This window comes from Carlito syrichta, unplaced genomic scaffold, assembly GCF_000164805.1.
Source record: "Carlito syrichta isolate Samal-C Ts95f unplaced genomic scaffold, Tarsius_syrichta-2.0.1 Scaffold300457, whole genome shotgun sequence".
In the NCBI taxonomy this organism is placed as follows: Eukaryota; Metazoa; Chordata; class Mammalia; order Primates; family Tarsiidae; genus Carlito; species Carlito syrichta.
The window spans coordinates 29,682-44,103 of NW_007244553.1; the positions used below are offsets into that span (position 1 = coordinate 29,682).

Below are 14,422 nucleotides of genomic sequence, written 5' to 3' on the forward strand. Positions count from 1 at the left end.
CTCAGCCTTCCAAGTAGCTGGAACTACAGGCATGCACTACCATGCCTGGCTAATTTTTTAAAAAAAATTATTTATTGTAGAGATGAGGTCTCACCAAGTTGCCCAGGCGGGTCTTGAACCCACGGGCTCAAGCAATTCACTCACCTCGACCTCCCAAAGCACGGGATTATACGCTGAGCCACTGAGCTCGGTCGAGATTACATTTTTTAACTGCTGCTTATTAATGTTATGAAGCTATTTGGATAGAACAGGGGATCAGGGAAAGCCTCCCTCTGTTGCAGCCCCTCTGGGTACTAGGCCTTGGGCCAGGGAATGCACGTTACCTGAGTGACCCGTGGCTGATGCAAACACCAAGGTGGTATCATGGGGTATCCGTGGTGTGATCTCTCTCTCTTGCCTTTCCTCCTCTCCATTATAAACCAGCAACCCCTCAAGCCCAAACCCTGACAAAACATAGCATGTTTTTTCAGTGGTGAAAGTTAGACACTATTGTTAACCTTTTACATGAAGGAAATATTTGTTTTTCCATTATCAGCAAAATAATCCTCCTTTTCATGAGGATATGAGAAGTATTTTTATCTTTCATTGAGATATTTCATAATATATACATGTGCACACACTCACATGTATATATTTATATGTACAAACCTTAAATGTATAATGGCTCAACCGAATTTTGCAGACATCTTTACCCATGTGACACCCGCTCCCCTCAGATTGAGATAGAGAACATTTCTTGATCCCCTGAAATGTGCTTCTTCCCAAAAAATACCACCCTAACCCAAAAGGTAACCATTGTTTTGATGATTAGCTTTGCCTGTTTTTGATTTTTTAAAAATGGATTCATTCAGTATAAGTGAACTCTTTTTTTGCTTTGGTGTCATTCACTCCAAGTAATGTTTGTGAAATTCATTCAGGTCCTTGCACAGGAACCCTTTGAAGGGGTGCTGCCTCTGCCCTAGTGGCCCTCATCCCTCATTGACACCTCTCTCCCATTGCCCCTGGACATCCAAGCTGGCTATTACAGGCAGCATTTGGCTACTACAGGCGTGCATTCATGGACCCTGGGCCTTTGCAGCCAGCTCTCCAGGTACAGGAAGGAGCCAGGAAAGCACATCCCATCATCCAAGTGTAGGCAGGTGCCTGTGTTCAAGCTACTGGTTGGAAGGATCTTCCAACCCCCCCTTTTTTTTATATCAATATTTTTTATTATGATGTTGTGGGGTACAGTTAAGGGTTAGGTATACAATTACGTTTCATTCAGGCACCCTGTTGATAAGAGGTATTTCCCTGACCCCCGACAGATATTTGCTACTGTTAATCCCATCTCCCTCTCCGCCCCCATAGTTTCCCAGTACCGTCAGTCATTTTCTTATAGTATCACATTGGATGTTCAAGGTCTATTATATGAGTGAGAACGTGTGATACTCGGATCTTTGTTTCTGTGAGAGGTCACTCAGTATTATAGACTCTAGTTCCATCCAGGTTGCTGCGAAATTCATGATTTTCTTCTTTTGCCTCCCACAGTGGGAAGAGGCCTTGCCTTTCCATCTGAGTTGTTACTGTCCTTCTCTGGGTTAAAGCTGACTCATATTCAATAATCCTTGCAAATAGGCAAATAAAAGTTTAATTGCCTAAGCAGAAGGTGGTAAAAAAAGGAGATTTCTGCTTACATTTCCAGCTTATTGACATGGTTGTGAGTAATAGTCCTGCAAGCAGGAGGGGTGATGAAAGGCAGAGGGTAGCAGCCTTGGGTGTTGTATTGTCAGCTTGAGTTTTCTCTTTAGAGAAAGCATCTGGTTGTCTGAAGTGGGAAACTATTACCTTGTTGTCCTTGGTCTCTTAATAACAATGTGTATGTTTTTTTGCAGACAGGTAATGGGAGGTTTATTTGGCAGCCCCAATTGGAAAATGTCACTTAACTTCAAAAAGCTACTGGCATGACTTGGGAAATGTGATTAGCATGCAGCAGACACAGCAGCAGCGTTTCACTGGTTTCCTCTTATAGTGACCTGCAGTTCGTTACTTGTTCATGGAAGGCTTTTGTTAGAAATATGAGTAGATTTTCCTTCTGCTAACTGCCATTTTGGATTGTTCTTCTTCCTTGAGTATACATTTATTTATTCATTAGCCCCATCCTTACTGAATATGACAGGGACACACTGACAAAGCAGATAAACCTTACCCTCATGAGGCTTATAGTCTAATAAGTTTGAATTGGGATAGTTCTTAAAAATATGAATTACTTATATTCCCCTTTCACTATTACTTTTAAATCTTTCTTTGTCTTCTGAGTTATGCTACAGGGTAGGAGACATCATTTTGAACTTTTTGAGTTGGAAAGTAGCTTTTTTCTTTTAACCATTTTTAATTCTTAACCCCTCTTTCTCTGTATTAATCATATTGTCTTTTCCTTCTGAACTTCTTACTCTGTTGCCTCTTATCCTTTAAAAAAAAAAAGGCAAGCTATGAATGGTCAGTACTTACATTTTTCACCTTTGAGGTTTATGTGTATATCCCCTTGATGCTAGCCTTTATAAGACTGCATTTACAACTGCTGGCTGAATGAAGAATTTTTAAAAGAACCAGTAACTTGTTCATTATCTTTTTGGTTACTGAGATTGTTTTGAAGACTTCAGATTTGGGAAGAGAAGGGACTTGGTTTATTTGCTACAACTCCAGCCAGAGGGTGACACAGGAGCTGGGGTAGTAAGAGAGAATGAGATGGATTATTTGTTAATTTCAAGGACAGGCTGTAGCAGAGACTGGCTAGGTGCACAGCAAACTCATTTCTTCCTTGTCACACAGCTGAACTTCATTTTGTAGCACCTCTGTATCGTGGTGGAGTCATGGGATTGGTTATCACTAATGACATGTGAGTGCAAGTATTGTACCACTTGCAGGCCAATGCAGTGAAGACCTGGTGTGCTTTTTCATCACTGACTTCCCTGGGATATCCTTCTGCATGTGGATGTATGAGATCAGGGGCTTGTGCAAGAATTTATTTGAAATGTATGCCCCATGGCAGAATTGCTGGATTATATTATAGTTTATATGTGTATACTTTGACTCAAGCCAGGTTGCCACCCACAGTAGCAGTGGAGAAAGGTTTTTTGTTTTGTTTTGTTTTGTTTTTTTAGTTGGAGTCTCACTCTGTTGCCCAGGCTGGAGTGCAGTGGCATATTCATGGCCACCCCAGTGGCGACCTGCTGGGCTTTGGCCATCCTTTCGCCTCAGCCTTCCAAGTAGCTGGAACTACAGGCGGGCCTACCGTGTTGGCTGATTTTTTTTTTTTTTTAATTTATTGTAGAGATGAGGTCTCGCCAAGTTCCCTGGGGTTGGTCTTGAACCTGCAGGCTCAGGCAATCCACTCATCTCAGCCTTCCAAAGTGCTGGGATTACAGGCAGAGAGATTTTTATATTGCCCATTACTGCCTGGTATTGAATATAACAGAATACCACAGATGGGATAATTTATAATGAACAGAAATTTATTTGCCAAAGTTCTGGAGACTAAGAAGTCCAATATCAAGGCACTGACAGGTTTGGTGTCTGTTAAGGGCCTGGTCTCCACTTCTAAGATGGCACCGTGAATGTTGCATCCTCTGGAGCGGAGACACACTGTTCTTCATATGGCAGAAGAGCAGAAGAGCCAAGAAAAAGAACCTAATGCCTTGTAATAAGATATTAAACCACCTATGAGGGTAGAGCCTTCTAATCACCTCTTAAAGACCCCACTTCCCCATACCATTATATTGGCAATTAAATTTCAACATGGAGTTTTGGAGGAGACAAACATTCAAACCATAACATCCAGCTTTTGTCAGTGTATAGTTGTGATATTTCAGTAAAAACTAAAGAGCAACTGAGTACCAAAAGGTTTAAAAAATTTAAATATTTTAATTGACATATGCACATCCTTTAAAAAGTCAGTATGGGGCCAGGCTCGGTGGCTCAGCCTGTAATCCCACGCCTTTGGGAGGCTGAGGTGAGTGGATTGCCTGAGCCCGCGGGTTCGAGACCCGCCTGGGCAGAGAGACCTCATCTCTACAATAAATTAAAAAAAAAAAAAAATCAGCCGGGCGTGGTAGCGCGCGCCTGTGGTTCCACTTGGAAGGCTGAGGCGAAAGGATTGCCAGAGCCCAGCAGGCCGAGGCTGCGGTGGCCGGGAGCGGCCACTGCACGACAGAGTGAGACTCCAACTCAAAAAAAAAAAAAAAAGTCAGTATGGTGTATTGAGGAGAATAGGGAGTAATTGCTTAGTAGTACAGGGTTTCCTTTTGGAGAAAATGAAAATGTTTTGGAACTAGGGAAAGATGATAGTTGTACAACAGTGTAAATGTACTAAATGCCTCTGAAGCAATCACTTTAAAATAGTTAATTTTATATTATGTGAATGTCACCACAAAAGTCAAATATTGAAAAAAATTCAGAATAAAAATAATAGTTCTGTCTGACACTTCATACTTTCTCACTTTCCAGAAGCAACAACTTCAAATATTTTAACATTTTCTTCTAGTATTTACCACTGTGTTTCTAGATGACATGTGTCTCTAGATTCATCTATTTTAAATATCATTTGTTATTATAGATGTGGTAGCTTTACGACACTTCTCTTTTCCTCCTTCATCCTCCCATTAGATTTACATCCCACATTTTTTGGCTAAACCTATATTGTCTTAATATTTTTATAACTATGTAAATATTGTTCACTGTTGAGCTAAAGACACACTAGATTTTAATATGCAGCTTTGCCCTGCAGGTAGTGATAGTCTTATTTCTTTATCTGCATAGCTGTTTTGTAGCATTTACTGAGTCTTCCCTCTCTGCAAAATACTCAGTATGTTTTCCATGTAGCAGATGGATCAGATGATTTGTCTCCCCTATTCCTCATCACCGTCCTGTATCCCTGGAGCCCTCTGTCTCTCTGCTCCAGGTTGTGACAGTGATATGTCCTGTATGGTATCATTGTGGAACTTCCTTTGCCATATCTGTTTGTGACGTGGATGACCAGAATTAAGTATACTATCTCTACCACAGAACAAGAGTTGACATTTAAGCTGGGCCAAAGCAACCTCTTTTATAAATAAATGACTGTTAACAAACTCAACCTATAATACTGAACTGTATTAAACTATCAACAAGGTATGAGAATATAATAAAATCAGCTCTAAAATCAGTACCTGGTAGAAGTTGTACTCCACCAAAAAGGAGGCCCCAGCTCAATTAAAAAAAAAAAGAAGAAGAATTCTAGGTTGAGAATTCTTTTCAGTCAGTATTTCAAAAATGATGCTCCATTATATTTGAGCTTCCAGGGTTGCTGTAAGATGTCTGATGTTATTCTTATTTCTCTTCTTTTGTTTGAGCCTTTTTTTTTTTTCTTGCTGGAAGCCTTAAAGATTTTTTCCTTGTCCCATTGGTCTGAAATTTTTCAGTGATGTGTGTGGGTCTTTTTTGCCTTACATTATGCTTGGGAGTTAGTGGGTTATTTCAGCCTTAGGAGTCATATTCTCCTGTTCTAGGATCTTTTAAAAGTATTTTTCTTTGACAATTTCCTATATGTTTAATTTCTTTTTCTGGAATTTTCCTTAGATGTTGGACCTGTGGATTGGTCTGTTAATTCCTTTTCTTTCTTATGATTTTCTTTCTTTTCCTACCCTTCCTTTTTCTCTCTCCTCCTTCCCTCCTACCCCCCTCTCCTACCCCCTCTTCCTTTCTCCATCTTCCCCTCCTCCACTCCTTTCTTCCTCTTCCCTTTCTCTCTTAGTTTTTTGTTTGTTTTGTTTGTTTGTTTGGTTTTTTTTTGAGCTGGAGTCTCACTCTGTCACCTAGACTGTAGTGCAGTGGCCACTCCCGGCCACCACAGCCTCGACCTGCTGGGCTCTGGCAATCCTTCCACCTCCACCTTCCAAGTAGCTGGAACTACAGGCACATGCTACCACGCCCGGCTCATTTTTTTTGATTTATTGTAGAGATGAGGTCTCGCCAAGTTGCCCAGACGGGTCTTGAACCCGTGGGCTCTGGCAATCCACTCACCTCAGCCTCCCAAGCGCGGGATTACAGGCTGAGCCACTGAGCCCGGCTGTTTGTTTTTACTCCCTGAGAAAGTTTCTCAACTTAGTTTCTGACACTTGGTACATTAAATATTTTTTGTCACTGCGTTTTAAATTTTTCAGAGTTCTTATTTGATCACATTTTTTAAAGCACCATACTTTTTTGGTTTTATGATTATAATTTCCAATCTTTGAAGATACCAGTTATAGGTTTTGTTGTTATTTTCTTTCTTGACTATTTATTCTGTTACTTGTATTGTCTCTGTTTCCGCAGAGTTATTTTTGTTTGTTGTTTAGTATCTCCCTTTAGTGTTGAAAGATTTCATCAAATGTCTGCTGGTCTTGGTTGCCTATTCAGATTTAAGACTGAAGCCTTGAGGAGCTGATTGAATGTTCTGGGACTTGGGGTAGGGCTTGTAAAAAGGTGAGCTTCACACCCCAGTGATCCGGTAGTAAGCAGTCTTTCTCATGAGAGACCCTGCAGATAGGGCACCTCTCCGGGGCCTTTACATGTCTTTTCAGAAGGATATTGTAGGTTAGGTGTCAGCAAACATTACCTTTAAAGGCCCAGACAGTAAATATTTTATTTTTTTTATTTTTTATATTTTTATTTATTTATTTATTTATTTTAGCATTTCTTTTTTTTTTAATTTTAAAGATGTGGGGTACAATTCAGGGTTAGGTATACAAATGTTCATCATGCAGATACCCTTGTTGATGAGGTGTGCCCCCCCTCCCCTGGCAGTTTCCCACTACTGCCAATCCTTTTCTTGTAGTATTACGATAATTAGCATTTCTTATATTAGACAGAAGTCACTTTAGGATTTGCCATAGGTTCTGGATGTGATCATTGTGTTAGCAAAGAAAGGAAGTTCCAAATAGAGATTCTCTGTTTCAAGAATTAGTTGCTTTTTAATAAAACAATTCTTAGGGCTGAAGCAATAAAACTACCTCTGCTAGAGTTTCTTAGTCACTGTCCTACTCAATACTCTTTCTTATATTAGCATTTTTACTTTTTTAAATTTTCAAATTGAACAAATGCTCATATCCCACTTTACAGATTAGAAAATTGATTCATAATATGCTTAAATGAAACTGGCTAATCTAGAATCCTAGGCATTTAAAAAATTTTTTTTGACTAATTATTTATTTTTTTGTAGAAACAAGGTCTTACTATGTTGCCCAGGCTGGTCTTGAACTCCTGGGCTCAAATAATCCTCCTGCCTAGGCATTTTTATAGCTAAAGGTGTTTTAGAAATTATCTGGTCAAAATTTCTTCTTGTGGAAGTAACTAAAATGAGGCACAGAGAACTCAGTTGCCTAAAATGCCACAGTGGCAAAGTCAGTATATAACAAAATACTACAACGGCCAAATCCTGTTACCTAGTCCCTGTCTCTATTTATAAGTCTTTGACATCAATAATATCTCCCTACACTTTCTGAAACATGTTAAAGCTAAAAGTATTCACAAAAAAAATCAGTTGAACACTAAACATCCATTGAACATTAAACTCTGTATCAAGCCCTCTGTTAGATGTTAGGGGAGAAAAAAGTGAATATCACCTCTTTCCCTATCTTCAAAAAGCTTCATGTTGATATTTTTCCTCTATTAATTTCTTTAATATCAGAGCTCTGTTATTTGCATTTTAAGGTTTATTTTTATATAGAATCTAATGGAAATATATTCTCCCTAGTTCCAGACTCTTTATTTTTTTTATTTTTATTTTTTTTATTTTATCAATATTTTTTATTATGGTTTTGTGGGGTACAGTTAAGGGTTAGGTGTACAATTACGTTTCATTCAGCCACCCTGTTGATAAGAGGTGTTTCCCCATCCCCAGACAGATATTTGCTACTGTTAATCCCATCCCCTTCCCCCCCCATAGTTTCCCAGTATCGTCAGTCATTTTCTTATAGTATTACATTGGATGTTCAAGGTCCATTATGTGAGTGAGAACATGTGATACTTGGATCTTTGTTTCTGTGAGAGGTCACTCAGTATTATAGACTCTAGTTCCATCCAGGTTGCTGCGAAATTCATGACTTTATTCTTTTTTATGGCTGTGTAGTATTCCATCATGTATATATACCATATTTTTTTAATCCAGTCCTCTTTTAATGGGCAGCATGGTTGTTTCCAGGTTCTCGCTATTGTGAACAATGCTGCGATAAACATACGTGTGCAGGTATCTTTTTTATAGAGTGATTTGAGTTCTTCAGGGTATATTCCCAGTAGGGGGATTGTGGGGTCATATGGGAGGTTGATATTTAGAGCTTTCAGGAATTGCTGCACTGCTTTCCACAGAGGTTGCACTAGTTTACACTCCCACCAACAGTGTAGAAGTGTTCCCTTTTCGCCACACCCTCTCCAGCAGCTGTTATTTTTTGAGTTGTTGATAATTGCCATTCTGACTGGAGTTAGGTGGTATCTCAGTGTGGTTTTGATTTGCATCTCCCTGATGATTAGTGAGGTTGAACATTTCTTCATGTGTTTGTTGACAGCTCAGATGTCCTCTTTTGTGAAGTGTCTGTTCGTATCTTTTGCCCATTTTATAATGTGGTTGTTTGTTTTTTTCTTTTCAGCACGTTTGAGTTCCTTGTAGATCCAGGATGTTAAGCCTTTGTCAGACCTGGTGTTGGCAAATATTTTTTCCCAGTCTGTAGGCTGTCTCCCTGCTCTCTTGATGGTTTCTTTGGCCTTGCAGAAGCTTGTCAGTTTAATAAGGTCCCACTTGTCTATCTTCTCTTTTATGACCTGTGGGTTTCGGGTTTTGTTCAGGAATTGGATGCCAGTTCCGATTTCCATGAGGGTATTTCCTTCATTTTCTAAGGTTCTTATGGTTTGAGGTTTTACATTTAGGTCTCTGATCCATTTGGAGTTAACCTTTGTGCATGGGGATAGATAGGGGTCCTGTTTCAATCTTCTGCATGTGGTCAGCCAGTTTTCCCAGCACCATTTACTGAATAGGTTCTCCTCTCCCCAGTGGTAGGTGGTGGAGGCCTTGTCGAAGATGAGTTGGTTGAGAAATTGAAGTTTTGCTTCTGGAATCTCAATTCTATTCCATGGATCTATATGCCTGTTCCTATACCAATATCAAGCTGTTTTGATGATTGTGGCTTTATAGTAAAGTTTGAAGTCTGGTAATGTGATACCACCTGCTTTGTTGAGGCAGAGAGAGAAACAGAAGCCACACTGGAACAGACAGTAAATATTTTAAGCCTTGTGGTCCAACTGGTAAAATTGAGGATATTATGTGGTAAGAGAGAAATTATGTCCCACAATTTTTTTATTGATGAAATTTGTAACTTTCTTTATGGACATTGAAATTTGAATTTCCCATAATTTCATGTGCCAGAAAATATTACTCTTCTTTTGATTTTTTTCTAACAATTTGATCATATGAAATCCATTCTTAGCTTGTGAGCCATACAAACATGGGTGGCAGTGGACCAGATTTGGGCCTTGGGCTGCTACTTTGCAGACCCAGTTGTGATATCTGTGAAGAAGATCCTGGTTGGGTTGGAGCCTGTGCATCTCACAATCCTAGGTTTGAATTTGCATTTAGTCCCTTTATTCTACTTCTCTTCCTCAGTCCTACATACCTTCACTGTACATGGTGTATGCAGCTGCAGAGCCTTGATGATCCATGTTCTCCTGAGATTCAGTCTGCTACAGAGTTTGAGAAGGGATAGTTGTCAGGACTGTATGGGATGGGTGGACACGAGGATCTCACTGCTCTTCCGTATGTTTTCAGCCAACCTGCCATTATTGTTCCGTATCCCACTTCTGTCACCCTTGATGCCCAGAGCCTCTAGTTCCTGAGCCTTTTTGGGTCCTCAGTGCCAATTACTTGCTTCTTGTTGATTCTCCTCTGCAGAAACATAGGACTCACCTTATCTATCAAGGTCCTCTCCTTTATGTTCTTTCCATCTTCATTTATTGTGACTTGGAAAGATGGATTTGGGTTTTACAGAAGATGCAGTTAGATTTTTTGCTTTTAATTTTCTGTGCTTTGTGCGCGCACGTGTGTGTGCACTTGTATTTGGGGGGAGAAGGTAAAATGAGTAGAAAACCCTATGAAAACTTTGCATCAAGTGCAAGCTTTTGTAAGCCTTAAATTAACTTATTCTTTAGATTTGAATTGGGAGACTGGGATCATCCTAGTCCCAGATGGACAGCTACAGTATATTTGTAGTACTGACTTCCTCAACTTTCCACTGTTCCCCATGCCCCCATGCTTCCTCTTCTCCTTCTGCTCCCCATCCCCCGGTACCCTTAAATAACTGTCTGTTCTCTATTTTCAACTTGCTAGTTGATGAATGGCCTACTCAGTGCTCAACACTTCAGCTTGATGTTCCATAGGCATCTCAAACTAAGCACTGCCAAAATAAGGTTTTTGACATTCACTCCTTCCCCCTAAATCCTCCCTTCCCTTTCTTAGTAGCACAGTCACAAAGAAGAAAACTCCCTTAGAAACATCAGCCGGACCAGGTTCTTCTTTTGCTGAAAGCCCTTGAGTGGTTCTCCCACTGTTTTTTAGATTGGCTTGATGCCTTCCCATGGCCTGCACAGCCTTGCATGGTGCAACCTCCACTTGCCTCTCCAGCCACATCTTCTGCAACTCTCACTGTTGCCCACTACCTCCCTGCCCCTCTTTTCTGGTCAGTCTGTCAAGATTTTCTTTTCAACTCAGGGCCTTTGTGCTTGCTATTTCCTCTGCCTGAAAGGCTTCATCCCTGAATTTTTATCAAGGCTGGCTCCTTGTTTCTCATTCTGCCACTCTGTTCAGATACCACAGCCCTGGAGATGCTCTTCCTGATGACCTATAGGACATGCAGCTTCCCTACCTAGGCCATGTTGTGTCCATATGTAAATCTTGCCTCCATAGTACTTGACTTGCTGTAATTCAACTTGTATATTTGACCAGTTTGTCTCTGTCACTGGGAGTGTATTAAGAAAGTGCATCTGTACCAGTACATAGTAGCCATTTTGATAGGTAGTAACTGAATCCGTGAATAAACTCCTGGAAGTGTAGAGCAGGACATGACTTCCAAAGGACATACTTGCCATTGTTTCTGGAACCCTAGGGATTATAGCACATTTACATCATTAATTCAACATCATTGTGCTTCTACTCTATCCCTAAGCCTTGGGTTATTATAGCATGCAAAAGAGACAAAAGTCTCTGCCCTCCAACACCCTACATGCTAGAGTTGAAGGAGATGGGGAGGAAGGTGTGGACACAGTGCGCAGTGGGGTCTAGCTATTCTGGCAACGCTTATTCTCTGATTTAGTCCCTGATGTGGATGGCTCTAAAGGTCTGCTGACTTCTCTGCTTTCTACTCATCTACTAAGCAGTTGAGTATTCTCCCTGCAGCCAAGCTCCACAATGCCGTTTAATCAACGGAAGATCTCTTGTGGCCTGTTCTGTCCAGTGTGTAGCCAACCTGTCCTTTAGTACTTAACTCCTCTGTTCAGCTACATTCTCCTTTGCTAATGTAATGTGGCATATGCCAAAGCTTTGGAATATTCCAAAGTAATTTTTTGAAAGCTTTGTTTAGTTTACTCCTCAAAGGCCTAAAATAACACTTGTCATGTAGGATTTTCTTTGTGGCATTTCTTTGGGGTGAGATCAAACCACAGCGTGTATGCGTGCGTGTGCGTGCATACACACAAACGTGCTCTCCTCCCCACAAATAAATACATTATATGTATTCTTCTATTGGCTTTCCTGTATTTGTATATCCCTATACTTATTGCAGTATTAGGACCCAGCAGAACTTTAATTTTGCCCTGCTATACCATCCAAATAGTGAAGGGCAATATGGAGTCGCTGGATTGCACAATTTCAGAAGGTTACGTTAACATTACATTTGAATTGCTTAATTTAATTTTCACTTTGAAGTAGTTGCTAAGCAACTGGGAAGACAGGGCAAAATCAGCAAGGCTAATCTGGTTCTGTTACTAGTATGTTAGCATCTCTTATATTTACATAGACAGTTGGTTGTAAATACAGTTAATCTGATGTAGTGCTCTGTTTTGCCCAAGGAAAATAGTTGGTTTGGAAGTTATAGTAAGACTTTGGCTGGATTGACAGGACACACTCTCTTCTTAGGTGAATGGAAAGTTAACTGAAGTTCTGAGCCCCTATTGTGACCCCTCTGTTTGTGAGGTGAGGTGCTTGACTTGGTTGTTCCATGAACAGTTGTAAAATGGTACTTTCTGTTGTATTTTATCCCTTGGCACCATGGAACCTGATTATTCCCAAAATTAACTTAGATCAACTTTTTTGGAATGCATACCATTTAACTGTCATCGTATGAAGTATGTTGGAAAAAAATAAGTTTTTCACTCTTTAGATCTTATTACTGATGAACACTGAACTTGTTAACCCCATTTGGTCCACAAAGGAAGTCATGTGACGGATGTTAATGTTGGTAACTTAAATATTTTGAATATTTTTAAAAAGTCAGTAGCTATTAAGGAAATCATTCTGACTCAATCCAGATGCCAATCTTGATACAATTGCATATTTGTTTGTTGATGGTGTATCCTTAAACTTTTTTCATAGACAGGCCAGTAGTCTCAGGGTTGTGGGTGTTTTTCGTGAGGTGAGTAGAGAGTTCATGTATATCCAGGTAATAGGAAAATGGTCTCTCGAAATGCTATCATTAAGTTGCCACTGATACAGCAAATGTCATGACCATAAGAGGTGGGGAGAGCAGCACTATCTTTAAACTGGTCTCCTGCTGTGTTCTTTGTTCTCTAAAGTCCTAGATATTATCATTCATAAGTAGAACAAATTACTTCTAGTAGATGGATTAGATTCTTGATAAAGATGGATATCATAGGCCTGTATTTATCTTATCCCTGCCTGTGTCTAGGTAGGAATATTTAGTGTTATAAAGGAGGTTATAGAAATCAGAAAAGTAACAATTACTTCCACGATTAGATGGTCTTTTATTTCTTTTTCTGAACAGTATCAAGTATTTGGGTATGTGGTATATAGTAACAGTTCATGGATCCTGACTAGAGCTAACTGAATTAGAGGAAAGTTCTAGTGTTTATATACTTGACAGCAAATAAATTTTTCTTAATTTGAGTTTGTTATTTGGCTAGCACAATAGCTAGGTATTTATCTGGTTGCAATCCTTTAAGGAAATCTATTTTAATGAACAGTTAAGAATAAGATTACGGCTAATAATTTTCTTAAAAGCTTGTTCTGACCTACTTTCATAGTGCAATTTTTCTGAATCTAAATATATAGTCCAAATTTATTACTAATTTTACTCTATAAGTATCTACCATTTGAAAACCTAGTATGCTAAAATGTAAACTTTTCAGGGTGTATATCAATTTTATTTATTTAGTTTTTGAATTGGGGTCTCACTCTGTTGCCCAGACTGGCACAATCACAATTCACCACAGCCTCGACTGCCTGGGCTCAGATGATCCTTCTGCCTCAGCCTCCTGAAGAACTGGAACTAAAGGCACAAGCCACCATGCCCAGCTTATTTTCTTTATTTTTTTGTAGAAGCAAAATTTTGCTAGGCTGATCTTGAACTCCTAGGCTCAGGTAATACTTTTGCTCTAGCCTCCCAAACTGCTGGGATTACAAGTGTGCACCACCACACATGGCTGTGTGTCAACTTTAAATATTAGTTTCCTAAACCAATTACATATTTGTTTATTGATGGCATATCCTTAAACTTTGTTGATGGCATATCCTTAAACTTTGTTGATGACATATCCCTACCAAAAAAATTTGGTGACGTTGGGAGTGGTGTTAAACACCTGTAATATCAGCTCTTCCAGAGTTTAAGACAGGAGGATTGCTTGAAGTCAGGAGTTTTGAGGTTAAAGTGGCTATGATTGTGCCCGTGAATAGGCTCTGTACTATAGCTTGGACAACATAGCAAGACCCTGTCTCTAATTTTTTTTTTTGAGTTGGAGTCTCACTCGGTCGCCCAGACTAGAGTGCAGTGGCCGCTCCCGGCCACCGCAGCCTCGCCTACTGGGCTCCAGCGATCCTTCCGCCTTAGCCTTCCAAGTAGCAGGAATTACAGGCATGCGCTACCACACCCAGCTGATTTTTTGATTTATTGTAGAATGAGGTCTCGCTGCACAGGTGGGTCTCGAACCCACGGGCTCAGGCGTCTCTAATTTTTAAAACATTGATACATATACCCTAAACTGTGTGTGTGTTTAAAAGCTACATACAGTATATTATGTACATTATAAAACAAGCAGGAAAATAGGAGTGGTGCTTTAGAATAATATTCACAGGTATTTATGTTACGTTCGTAGGTGTCCATGTTCATAGGTGGTTTATGGCACTGTTCATTTCTAAAGGCAATATTTTATGATT

The 14,422-nt window shown here is 39.8% G+C and overlaps 1 protein-coding gene across 1 annotated transcript in view; it reads left to right on the top strand.

Moving 5' to 3' along the window:
* Window positions 1-14,422, top strand: part of LOC103256992 (inositol 1,4,5-trisphosphate receptor type 1) — a gene marked incomplete at its 5' end in the record, with an annotated part of 163,365 nt that overhangs the window by 27,301 nt on the left and 121,642 nt on the right. The gene's annotated exons all lie outside the window — the stretch shown is intronic.